Here is a 13,825-nt window from a genome sequence, read left to right as displayed (position 1 = left end):
ATTCTTAAGACTATAAGAAAGGGTACAAGAAATAGGAAAACAAAGGAACAGATGACAGGAATTTACAATTCCGTTTCTACCTATAAGTTTATGTTTAAAGAGAAGTGACCTAGGAATCAAACTTCCTTGGTATCATATACCGCTTGAGGTTCTTACTTCGGTAATAACTCAAATAATGGAAGCTAGGCTACACTAATGGCCTACAAGTGGGAAATGAAGCATGGCAATGCTACATTAGCTGTAGGGTCATCTAGGTTGTTTTAAGTCCTTTCAAAGGCTGGAACTTAATGGATATTTTGTTCCATGATCAACATACCTAAATTTCTGTTTTCAAACACAGAAAGACTCACATTCAAGGAAAACGAAAAACAATGTTTGTTTGTTTATTTGAATGAAATGGTCAATTACAGGTTGAGTCAATATGCTTGATTAAAACAAACAACTCTTTAAAGAACTTTACTAGGTTCAAATCAACCCCTTGATTTGAGTTCCACTAAATCTTTGGCATTGTTGCTTAGACCATATCAACAAGTTAACATTCAAAAGCTCTATTTTGATAGACTTTTGAAAGTTGATTGATTTCTAGATCAATTTAAGACAACTAGTCTTACTTGTTGAAAGTAACAAAAGATATGAACTATTGTTAGAACGCCTAGACAATAGAGTTCAAAGCTAAAGAAAGATTTTATGACTTTATGGATTTGAGTGAATATAGGTTTATTTACTCAAATGTGATATAAGTTGAATCTGTTTAGCTAGTTCAAAGATTCAGAAGTATAAAATCCACTTGGCAAGAAATCATAAAGATCTAGGTTAGATCATGTTGATGATTACTTAAGTCAAGAATGATCATCAATGATTGTGTGAAATAAAATTCACAATCTAGCTCCATAAGATATGGCATATCTTAGTTGGAATAATCGAAGTCAATTAGTACTTGATTCGATCAATGATGAATCATAAAGACTTTTCCTATAATTTCTAAAACAAAATGCTCAACTACCACCAAACTAAACCAAATTCGTCAAACCTATTGAAAAGTAATTTCAGAATATCTTTTCATAATATATCTAAAGTGTTCCTAAACTCAGTGGGAGCTTAGTGTTTGTTATTCAACAAACTAAGGCCCCAAGTATAGATATATGTTTCATTGTGATTTATTCAAATGAGACACAAGGGTATTGTTTCTACCACGAATTTTTGAGAACATAATGTTTGTTTGCTCGAAATGATGTCCTTTTGGAGATTCGTTTCCAAAATGACAAGTGGGAGAAAATAGACCTCGAAAGTCTTCGAGGCGAACAACAAACATAGAAGGACATTCCGGAGGCTTTTCGAAGTTCTTTAGAAAATCCGAACACGTATTCTTTAAGGACTTTAGAAGTGGCTTTTAAAGAATAGACATCTCTTAGAAGACTTTACAAGTGCTTCAAGGAGAACAGAATATTCAAAGGACTTTCAAGTGGCTATTGATATTCTATTGTTTGATGTTCTATACCCAAGTAGGCATAGAGTTCAAGTCACTGAAACTATGAGATTCTTCTATTAGATAGTGAAGAAACATGGAGTTCAGGTCACTGAAGCTATGCAATTCTTCTATTAGATAGTAAAGAAACCTACAACTTGCAGTCAAACTGTAACGCCCCGACCTCTAATTACATTATTTAAAGCATAATTAGCAGCGGAATTAACCTAATTGGTCAGGGAATTACCTGCCGTAACTCCCTCTTGGGAATTACAAGGCAACCATCAATCATAAGATATTAAATCCCAAAAATTAATATAATAATCTTTAATATTACCAAAATAAAGGTGCATAAATTACTAAAAGTCTTTAATTAAACTATTAAAACTTAAGGCATAAACTAGGTGGGAATTATTAAAGTGAAATCCTCGCCACTACTCGTTCCCATCGTTCCCAGCGGTACCTAAAACAGAAAACAAAATAACGCTGAGCCGAAGACTCAGTAACGAACTATTCTAGCAACGTAAATTCATTTCAATTCATTTTATTTAATAACACAGGGAGAATGGAATAATGTAAAGCATTTTATAAAGTCCTTTATTTAATTCATTTTCAACTTTTAGGGTGCACATGCTAGTCGTGGCAAGTATGACATGGTGGAACGTCTTCCACGATGGACCGCTGTCCATAAACATGGGGCCTTGGCCCGAAAACATGAGAGCCTTGGCTCAATGGGCGGATGCCCCATGGGTACATGCATGACCGAGAATCGTAACCTGTGAACATATACTGCCAAACGGACTAGGAATTTCACTTTCATTTATCATGTTTCGTTTAATTTTACATTTTAGCCTTTTTACTTCAGTAGAAGTAACATAATTCCTTTAGATCATGAGATCATGATAAAACATCATTTAGATCCTGGGATCCATAAAATATCATTTCTTTCCTGGCATCATAGAGACATCATTTCATTCATGGTTTCTTATAAAGATCGTTTTATAAGAATTTCAATCAATCATATTATAGTAAATAATTCAATCAAATCACATTTCATTTCCCGCAATTCATAAAACATGTCAAAGCATTCAATTCATAAATAAATCATAACATTGTATTTTCATAAACGCATTTATAAGGGAATTGCGGGTACTAGCAATAGCCGTTACCTCAACCGTAGTTTTTATAGTCCCTGTCTGATGGATCGTCCTTCCTGAGCCCCGAGTCCAATTTCTTTCAACATATCGAATTATTGAATTAGTATTAAATTAATAAATACTTAAAAATAATAATAAATTTATAGTTAGTGAAATTTTTGAAATAATGAATTTAATAACAGTATAATTTTATAAATTATTGAAAATATTATTAAACGAAATTTCAATCAAAGTTTCATAAATCGATTTACATGAAACATTATTTAATTTTATCAATTAACGAAAATATTATTTAAATCCAATTTTCAGTCCAAAATATAAATCTGAATTTATCATTTAAATTTCATTTAAAACAAATAATAATTGATTAACATGAGTGCTTTAGAGAGAATGGAGCTTACTTTAGGATATTGGGCCTAAGACAAGAGTTGGGCCATAATGTGAAAAATGAAAGAACCAAGTTCCAATTACTGGAACTCGTTCTCTCCTCTTTTGAAACTGACGCGAAGAACAGGGGAGGGCCGAGACAGGGGAACACGAAAGGGATGAGGAGAGGAAGAAGGTGGCGGCGGGGGATCGGGTTTCTCGGTGTCGTTGGATGGTACCGGAACCTCGCCTGGAAGGAGTCGGAGGTGGGGTGGTTCCGAGGCGGCGGAACAACAAGGGGAGGGGAGAGGAAGGTCGAACAAGGCAGGGGATGTTGAGGGTGTTTCTGGGCCGTTCTGGGCGGCGGCTCGCCGGTTATTGGGGACGGAGGTGGGTTCACACAGTGGAGAGGGTGGCTGGGAGCGGTGGTGCGACGCTGGTGGTGCCGCAAGAGAAGAAAGGAGGAGGGAACAGGGGAGTGGGTGGCTGCGGGAAGGGAAGAGGAATTAGGGAGGTGTTGCGGTGGTGATCCAACGGAGCAGCTAGGTGGTGGAGTTGGGTGGTTGACAGTAGAGAATGGTGGTGGCAGCCACCGGCGATGGTGGTGGTTCGAACAAACAGGAAACAAAAAGGGGAGTAAAATTGGTTTCTAGTTATTGAAATTCAACTTGAAATTGGAGTTGATTGAATGAAGAATTGGGGCAGACTTTGATCTGATTTATAGTTTTAAGTGGAGTGAAAGAGAAGCTTAGGTCCTTGGGGAGCAAGGCATGAACATGGACTGAATTCAGGGAAGAGAGAAATGAAGAAATTCTTCATTCTTGCTTGGTACGTGGAGAGCAAGGAAAGAAAGGGAAATGGAATTTTTGGTGCTCCAAGGGCATTTTCGTAATTTCACATTATTAGGCCAAAATTCAGAAAATTGATTTCTATTATTAGGAAATTAATTGGAATAGAAATGGTTAAAAATAAGTTTCGAAATAATCTCTTTTAAAAAAAATATCGTTAACGAAAAATAAATTTAGTTTACGAATAAAATAAGAACTTTTCGAAATTATCAAAAATCCGAAAATAATTAAGATTTAAAAAGGTCGTTAAGCTCGTAAATAAAAAAGAAAAATTATATTATAAAATCCGAAAAGTAAATCGTGTAACAAATCTTAGAATGTCAAGAGAAATAAAACTTCGTAATTTAAAAAATAAAGTTCGAAATTAGGATTTAAAACGATTTTAAGCTAAATAAAAATACTTAAGCCTAATTAATCGAGTTTTAAAAATTCGGGGTATTACATTCTTACCCCCTTAGAAAAAGTTTCGTCCTCGAAACTTGAAAATTAGATTTATAAAATGATTGTTGAAAATTGAAAATGCTCGAATAAGAGTATGATGTTTTATTTTAAAACCAAGATCTCACAATTTAAATCCCGACAATGTCTAGCCTTCATTCCGCCATCATCTTTTAGGATTCCGCTTCAACTCGAGACCTAGAATTGAAGAGTAAAGAATACAAAAGGGGCAAAATTATATTGATCCTTAATCGTCATTAAGGTCAATTACATTCCGCCATCGTCTTTCGTATCTCCACTTTACTTCATAAAATAGGATCGAGGAGCAAGGAACATAAAAGGGGCAAACTTGTTAGCATAGACTAGGCTCCTATTTTACTCTGTGATATCTTGTTTGAAAATATTTTCTCCCGAAAATAGTAACTTTTAATGCAAAATTATAGTTCTGAAAATATATGTATATGTAATGAAAATAAATATTTATCTACCAATTTCAATACTCAAATAATTTGTAAAAGTCATTTATTATATCAATCTCGTACTCTGAGCTCAGGAGAACTTCCATCGGAGACGGCTTCCATGTTTAACAATTAGACTACTAGTACAATCATGCCATGTCAGCATAAACATAATCCATATCATAGAGACATAATTCATGTGAACATTTCAAATTCAACATAAGCATAACATCTAACACACGAGCATGGTTGACCATAACATAATCATTCATAGAAAACATAGTAATTCATACATCATATCGTTCATGGAAAAATAATTAGAGACATTTCACTTTCATTTGCTATTGGCCTCTTTGTTGCAGGAATGTTGTCGTTGACTTTTGTTATTCGATTCGTTTTGATTCCGACCTTCGATCTTTTCTTATACGCCAAACAACTTCGTTGACTACGTTCGTTGCGGGGGTTTGAGTCCAATCGCGTGACTAGAAATATATCGTTAGTCATATGACTTCGTTACTTATCCTTAGGTCGAAAAAAAATCTCATATTTTGCGAAGAATGCTAAGCCATCAAACATGCCTTTATCATAAACAATCTAGCTTCTAGAAAACTTAGTTCATCCTACCTGGTTTTACAAACATGTCATTTTGTCAATTTCTATTCTCAACTCCATTTCATTCCTTAATCATTCATAACTCTTTTCGAATTTCATAACATTCATTAATATCATCAACCTGATAGACGGAATTCTTGATAACTTATTTCAATGCTTTATATGCAACCTCAATTTCATGTCCTCGCCATAAATCGTACTTTTCCTCAGAACATTTTTGCAAAACCTTACATTCTCTAGTTCAACTTCCTTTATGGAGATTATCAAGTATCCTTTTAAATAAATACACAAAAATACTCCTTATTAAAGGCGCGAAAAGGTAAACCAAGAATACCATCAACGTAACTGACATACTAATTCCTGATTACTTGTTTTGGTATAATTCTCAGAACTTCATGTGTACAATCAAATTCCTCTCTTCACCATAAATCATATTCTTTCATAACTTTTAAAAGTTCCAGCTTAGCTTCCTTAACATATATGAATACACACTTAGGTACCTACAACCACAAAACAATCATTATGAAGGGTGCGGAAAAGTAACTCATAAATCAATCATAACTTGAACGCTTTAAACCTTGAATAACCTTAATTTAATTGGTGATTCGCCACTTATAAACATACAAAATCATGCTCTTTCGGTAATCTATCCTTTAACCTTATTGACAGACTAATTCTTGATAGCTTTATTTTGGTAAAATCCTCAAGATCTTATTTATGTGTCAACTCAAATAGGTCTTTTATCATAACTTATGTTGGGTTCATAACTTTTCTGTATAACTCCTTAGCTTCCTTAATAGAGGCATAAGGCATACCAATCATCTTCTAGATAATAGACTTTAGTACTTATAAACATTAATGTATTCGTCATGACTAACACGGGGAGGTAACCCTAGAATCAATATCATTCATAACTTTGAACACTTTAAACCTAAAATAACCTCAACTTAATTAGTGATCCATCACTCATGAAATACATCCTTGGTCTCGTTGAAGGAAATAATGCCCTTGGTCCAAGTATGCATTCTATGTTAAGTCTAATAAATGCGGTTCAGTATTAATTAACAAGTTAATAATTCAGTGAGATCAAGTGAGCTGAATGCCTAGCTAGAGGCCGCTTCAGTTCAAGTGGAATTAATGATATTAATCCACAGCTTACTCTTGACTGAACCCGTAGGGTCACACAAATAGTACGTAAACGGATCAAGTATCTAATGGCATTAGATACTCTATCTATGAATATTCGGAACCGACGGATCTTGGTTTCAGTGGGAGCTAAGATCGTCACAGGCAAGAAATGAATACTCCGGAAACGATGATATTGCCGGAAACGGAAATATGGATCGTATCGGAAATATAAATATTATCCAAGTCGTAGATGTTGCCGGAAACGGAAACATGGTACGTATCGGAAAATATTATCGGAAATGGAAATATTGCCAGAATCGGAAATATTGCCGGAAACGGAAATATTGTCAGAATCGGAAATATTACCGGAATCGGAAAATAATTCCGGAAACGGAAATATTAAATATTTGTTCGAAACGGAAATTAATTCCGGAATCGGAAATATTAAATATTGTTCGTATCGGAAATGAATTCCGGAATCGGAAAATTTAATCGGAAGCGCATCGTACGAATAAGCATCGGACGAGGCCTGCCGGACGAGGCCCAGCACGAAGCCAGGCCATCGCCCAGCAAGCCAAGCGCGCCGCACAAACAGCAAGGCCAGGCCCAGCAGGCTGCGCGCAGCGCGCAGCGCGCACAGCGCGCACAGCACGCGCAGCGCACAGCGCGCGCAGCGCGCAGCGCGCGCGGGCGCTGAGTGGGCTGCTGCTCGCGCGCACGCATGAGGCCCATCGTGGCTGTCGTGCGTGTGTGTGCAAGTGTTTGTGTTCGTGCACGTTTCCTAAAACATGCAGAGTTCGGTTAATGATTAAATTCCTAATTCTATTTGATAAATTAATTAAATTAGAGTTCTTGTAGGATTCTAGGTTTGATTAATTTGTATCTGAATAGGATTACGATTCCCTTTCCATACCGCTATAAATATGAGGCTAGGGCTCACAATTTATAACACAAGTTTAAAAGTATTCAAAGTGAGTTTTTGAGAGAAAAAATTCAGTCACACATTTGCCTATAAAGTGCCGAAAATAATAGTACCTTAAGGGCGATTCTAGTTGGTCAATCTTAAGGCGGATCCGGACGTACTGTGGACTATCTACGGAGGGACGACACTTGGAGTCCTAAAGACTTGTTCTTGTTCGGTTCGGGCGCAGCTAGGGAAGGCACGCAACAAAGAGTATGCATCTAATCTATGCTAAATGATTATGTGTAAATAATATGTATTCCTGGGTTTATGGTTTTTCCGCATGATTTATGAATTATCATATGTATCATAACCTAACACTCGTTTGGTACTATAATATTTATTCTATCCTTAAAGATTTCATAACCATGAAAATTCCTCAAAACAATTCATATCCACAAAATCTTTGAGTTCGCACCGTGCTTAACTTAACTTCTTCAAAGGAAATGCTTAAACTTTGCCTAGTTTATCTAAGATAGAAAAACTCATAACATGACATGTGACGGTAAACATAAAATCCAGGGAAGTTCGATTCTAAAGCGAGAGAGAGCTAAATCAAAATAATATCGGCGTTGGCGTCATCTTTGTCCTTTATCATGTAATCTCTTACGTATGTTGACGAGCGTGATGGATTTAGCATTGTTGTTGTTCATGATTGGTCGAGGTTGATGTTCCGATATTCGTTGGAGGTGGTTTAGGACATTCTTTAACGAAATAATCTTTTCCTTGACATAAATAAAAAGTATTCGTTTTAGCACAATATTCAATTCCATTTGTTAGAGTATTTTGAAAATCTCGAGTAGTTGATCCATATGATTGACCTAGTCTTCAAATTCTCAAATTCGAAGCCTAACTATGACTTTTCGAAGGTTTTAGTTTTTCGAATGCAAAATTTCGTAAATTTAAGATGTTAAATTAAATATTTGCGATTCTTGTTGATAAATCTTGAATTTTTGATTGACCTACTGCATATGTTTAACAAGTTTGAATGCCTAGTCTTGTTAATTATGCAATCTAATTTGTAATTATGATTAATTTGTTGAAAATTAGAATAATTTAGAATTAATTTGATTTTCATAATTAATTGTAATTTAATTAGAAACCTATGATTAAAAACCACCATAAAAATTGTAAATTTACGATAAATTTTAAATTTTTATGACCTAGACTTGAATCCATAACAATCGGAAATCAATTGGATAATAAATTTTCGATTTTTCGCCCTAAAATTATGAAATTAATATTATTTATTAATTTGTCATTAATTTTAAATATAAATTTTAAATTTATGCGATTCGTTCATATAACTTGCACGCACGAAGCAATGGACGCTTCGTGTTACCCTTAAAGGGTGTTGTATAAAGCGGGCATGCGACGACGAGCAAGGGAGCTCGTCGCCCGTGCGGCACGAATGCAATGAGCAAGGGCGTAGTGCACGAGCACAAGGCAGCAGCCCTGCCTTGTGTTGTGTGCCACGACCAATGGACGAATGGGCATGGGCGTAGGGCGAACCAAGGCAGTCGCGTGTGGGCAGCAAGCAAGCTGCGCCACAACGCGCGCTGCCTCGCACAAGAGCGCGCAGCCTCGCGCGCAGCGAGCGCAAGCTCGCGTGCCACGAGCGCTGCGCCTAGCATTGCTCGCGCGCACAGCGAGCGATGTCGCCCGCCCAGCGAGCGATGTCGCGCGCCCAGCGAGCGATGGCTCGCGCGCCCAGCGAGCGATGTCGCGCGCCCAGCGAGCGATGTCGCGCGCGCACTGCGAGCGATAGCCCGCGTGCGATGAGCGCTGGCGCGCGCAGCGAGCACCAATGCTTGCGGAGGCTTGCGATAGGGATGCAGCAGCTATGCGACGAGCGCATGGGCTGCGCGCACATGGCCAGCAATGGCTGTGTGCGTGCGGCCCATGGGCGTGCTACGCGTAGGGTGTTTGCGTTACGATTAGATCGTTTTGAATGTTTAATTTGAAAATTTCAGTTCACGTAATTTTAATTAATTTTAAAATTAATAATTTAAATTATTTTCTTGGATTTTAATTTTGAATATTATAATTATAATAAATGTTATTTATTCTAATTATTTTACTAAAATTAAAATCATGAATTAATTTAAATGCGACTGAAATTAAATTAAATTTTTGGATTCAATTATAAATTTATATGAGCTTTAAATTTTAATTAAATTTGTATGTTTCCGGTTAGACTAGAAATACATTTTTATGTTTAAAATTAGTAAAGCATATGAATTTATTGGTTTGAGTGGGAGCGCTTTTAGTCATAAACTCTTGATTAGGTCTACAAATCCTTAAGGTTAAAACAACTTGATTAGAATTAATAAGGACTGAATAATTGGTAGATTATTGGTGCCCTTGATTAATTGCTGCAAATGTTTACGTGATGCATAATGTGTTTTACTAACCAGCTATGTGGGCCATTCATGATAATGAATGGGTGAATGGTATATATTGTATATGTACTGTTTTGCAGGTTATGAAGTGACTAGTATGGCCCAAATAGGATAGAAAATATGGTCTGCGTACCATTAATTTGAATGTAATTGGTCTAAAGTACCAAAGTTATTTTTCAATTCAAATATGGTCTGCGTACCATCAAATAGTTGTAATTAGTTATAGCTTATCCTATTTGAAGAAAATGGTGCCTCCCACGGAGATTTTCAAGACGGACTTTGAAGTCAAAGCTTCAAGATGAAGTCGGGCCATACTAGATCACAAATATCTTATGCATGTTTTAAGTTATTTATTGTTTTAAATATGTCTTAAAATGCATGAGATCAAAAGCTTGATTATGTTGCATGATTAAGGATTTTAGTTCACTTAAAATCTAACCAACATAGTAAGAGCCTTAAGTTCCAAACTTAAAAATTGAGTTAAAAGGTGCCATGCCAAAATATACACTTGCTTGGATATCCTTTACATCAATCTAGTAATAGTTTTCGCTCAGCGAGGTGTTACTTATTGGTCCTAAAGGGGCAAGGTTCACAAATAATTGTGAGTACATGTTAGTTTTGGTGAAACTCAACGATATAAGTAAGGAGTCCTTTTATGTCGTGGCAAAATCGATAGGTTTACCTAATAAGTTCTTAGACGTACCTATCAACCAAGAGTAGTTTCTAGACTATTAGCAAAAGGCTTTTGCTTACCTAAGATGTTTTAGAATTGAGTCGACAAACTGTGCTTAATTCTTCAATGGTTTTAGGGTCTTGGAATCATTTTATTCACACCTGCCGGAACAATAAAATCGAATAAAATGCTAATAACTTGTTTGAATTGCATGGTTGCTTTAATTTCAAGTTATTATTCATGATAAATGTTTAGACTTTGCATGCTTCAATGTATGTTTTAATTATTGTTTATAATTAAATATCTTGCACTGCAGTAAATCCTTTTAGAAAGGTAACAGTAAATTTCCTCGATTGGTAGTGAATCCAAGAACGATTCACGGAAAAAGAGAGAAAGTGAGCAATTTAAAATGTACATTTCTTATATCGACTTTTATGGTTGTTTTCGAATATCAAAATCGAATGGCAAACCAATTGGTGCTTGTGAATTCAAAATACATTGTAGTTTTGAGATCATAAAGCATTGAGCTTAAACGCTCAGCTTTACCAATGGTTAACAACCTAATATCTTTGTCCATTTAATTCTCGAATGAGTCTAGTCCCTAGACATTCGAATAGATCGATGCTTAGAGAACTTTAGAAGCTTCTGGTAAGATCATCTAGTTGAAACTTAATATTCAACATAAATTAAATGTTAAGAACCTTGTTGGGGTGACATTGGACATGTCTAACAAAGTATAAAAGTCAACACTAAAGAATTCAATTCTTAAGACTATAAGAAAGGGTACAAGAAATAGGAAAGCGAGGAACAAATGAAAGGAATTTACGATTCCGTTTCTACCTATAAGTTTATGTTTAAAGAGAAGTGACCTAGCAATCAAACTTCCTTGGTATCATATACCGCTTGAGGTTCTTACTTCGGTAAAAACTCAAACAATGGAAGCTAGGCTACACTAATGACCTACAAGTGGGAAATGAAGCATGGCAATGCTACATTAGCTGTAGGGTCATCTAGTCTGTTTTAAGTCCTTTCAAAGGCTGGAACTTAATGGCTATTTTGTTCCATAATCAGCATACCTAAATTTCTGCTTCAAACACAGAAAGACTCACATTCAAGAAAAACAAAAACAATGTTTGTTTGTTTATTTGAATAAAATGGTCAATTACAGGTTGAGTCAATATGCTTGATTAAAACAAACAACTCTTTAAAGAACTTTACTAGGTTCAAATCAACCCCTTGATTTGAGTTCCACAAATCTTTGGCATTGTTGCTTAGACCATATCAACAAGTTAACATTCATAAGCTCTATTTTGATGGACTTTTGAAAGTTGATTGATTTCTAGATCATTTTAAGACAACTAGTCTTACTTGTTGAAAGTAACAAAGAATATGAATTATTGTTAGAACGCCTAGACGATAGAGTTCAAAGCTAAAGAAAGGTTTTATGACTTTATTATTTCACATGGATTTGAGTGAATGTAGGTTTATTTACTCAAATGTGATATAAGTTGAATCTGTTTGGCTAGTTCAAAGATTCAGAAGTATAAAATCCACTTGGCAAGAAATCATAAAGATCTAGGTTAGATCATGTTGATGATTACTTGAGACCAAATATGATCATCAATGATTGTGTGGTGTAATTTCACAATCTAGGTCCATAAGATATGGCATATCTAACTTGGAATGATCGAAGTCGATTAGTACTTGATTCGATCAATGATGGATCATAAAGACTTTTCCTTTAATTTCTAAAACAAAATGCTCAACTACCACCAAACTAAACCAAATTCGTCAAAGCTATTGAAAAGTAATTTCAGAATAACTTTTCATAAAATATATCTAGAGAGTTGCAAAACTCAGTGGGAGCTTAGTGTTTGTCATTCGACAAACTAAGGCTCAAGTATAGATATATGTTTCATTATGATTTATTCAAATGAAACACAAGGGTATTGTTTCTACCACGAATTTTTTGAGAACATAATGTTTGTTTGCTCGAAATAATGTCCTTTTGGAGATTCGTTTCCAAAATGACAAGTGGGAGAAAATAGACCTCGAAAGTCTTCGAGGCGAACAACAAACATAAACGGACATTCCGGAGGCTTTTCGAAGTGCTTCAGAAAATCCGAACTTATTCTTTAAGGACTTTAGAAGTGGCTTTAAAGAATAGATATCTCCTAGAAGACTTTACAAGTGCTTCAAGGAGAACAGAATATTCAAAGGACTTTCAAGTGGCTATTGATATTCTATTGTTTGATGTTCTATACCCAAGTAGGCATAGAATTCAAGTCACTGAAACTATGAGATTCTTCTATTAGATAGTGAAGAAACATAGAGATCAGGTCAATGAAACTATGAGATTCTTCTATTAAATAGTGAAGAAACCTACAACTTGCAGTCAAACTATTATCACGTAGATTAATGAGTTTGTGACTTGTAAGAAAGCTATGACGAAACCTAGATTCCCTAAAATGGTTAGAGGCCATATATAGACTCAAATGTTTTAAATGGCTAGAGGCCATAAAACATACTCAATGTTTTGATGACAAAATTGAAATTTTGTTGATTTGCAAGAATAGGTTCACACCTATTGGTTGCAAGTTTGTTTTAAGGATAAAAACCATCAAACATGAATTGTGTTCACACACAAAGCTAGATTAGTTGCTAAAAGTTACAAGCAAATTCACGATGTGGATTGTGTTGAAACCTCATGCATAATCGTAATGCTCAAGTCTATAATTCAAGCAATGATTGCATATTGGTACATATAGCAATTGGATGACAAAACGTATTCCTCAATCAAATGTTGGAATAAACTATGTACATGGTATGTCATAGGATTTGTGGATCCAAATAAATGCTTGAAAAAGAAAGCTAGCTTATGAAATCTAAGTACAGATTTAAGCAAGCAATTGGGAATTAGAAATGTATTTTAGTGAAGCTAATAAGTATTTTAGTTTCATAAAATGTACATGATTCTTATAGATATATAAGAAGTTTAGTGGGAGTACATAAAACTTAATTGGTCCTATGTGTATCACACACATATCTCTCTATTGTAAAATAACATTCAAATGCTAATGACTTAGATTTGAAATTATTCATCAATGATGGACCATGGCGAAACTTAGTACATACTGGGTATTAAGATCTATTTACAAAGATCTTATAATATTGTTTTAGATTAAGTAATGGCATTTACTAAATCAAACACGAAAGTCTCCATTGGAGATATTCGACCCATGTGAATAAATCTAAGTAAAGAATGTTTGAACTATGTATAAGCATTTACTAAGTTAAACATCAAAGAGTCTAAATAA

The sequence above is a fragment of the Spinacia oleracea genome, chromosome 4 (assembly GCF_020520425.1).
Source record: "Spinacia oleracea cultivar Varoflay chromosome 4, BTI_SOV_V1, whole genome shotgun sequence".
NCBI classification, from domain to species: Eukaryota; Viridiplantae; Streptophyta; class Magnoliopsida; order Caryophyllales; family Amaranthaceae; genus Spinacia; species Spinacia oleracea.
The sequence above is the reverse complement of the archived record's forward strand: the minus strand, read 5'-3'. Positions refer to the sequence as shown.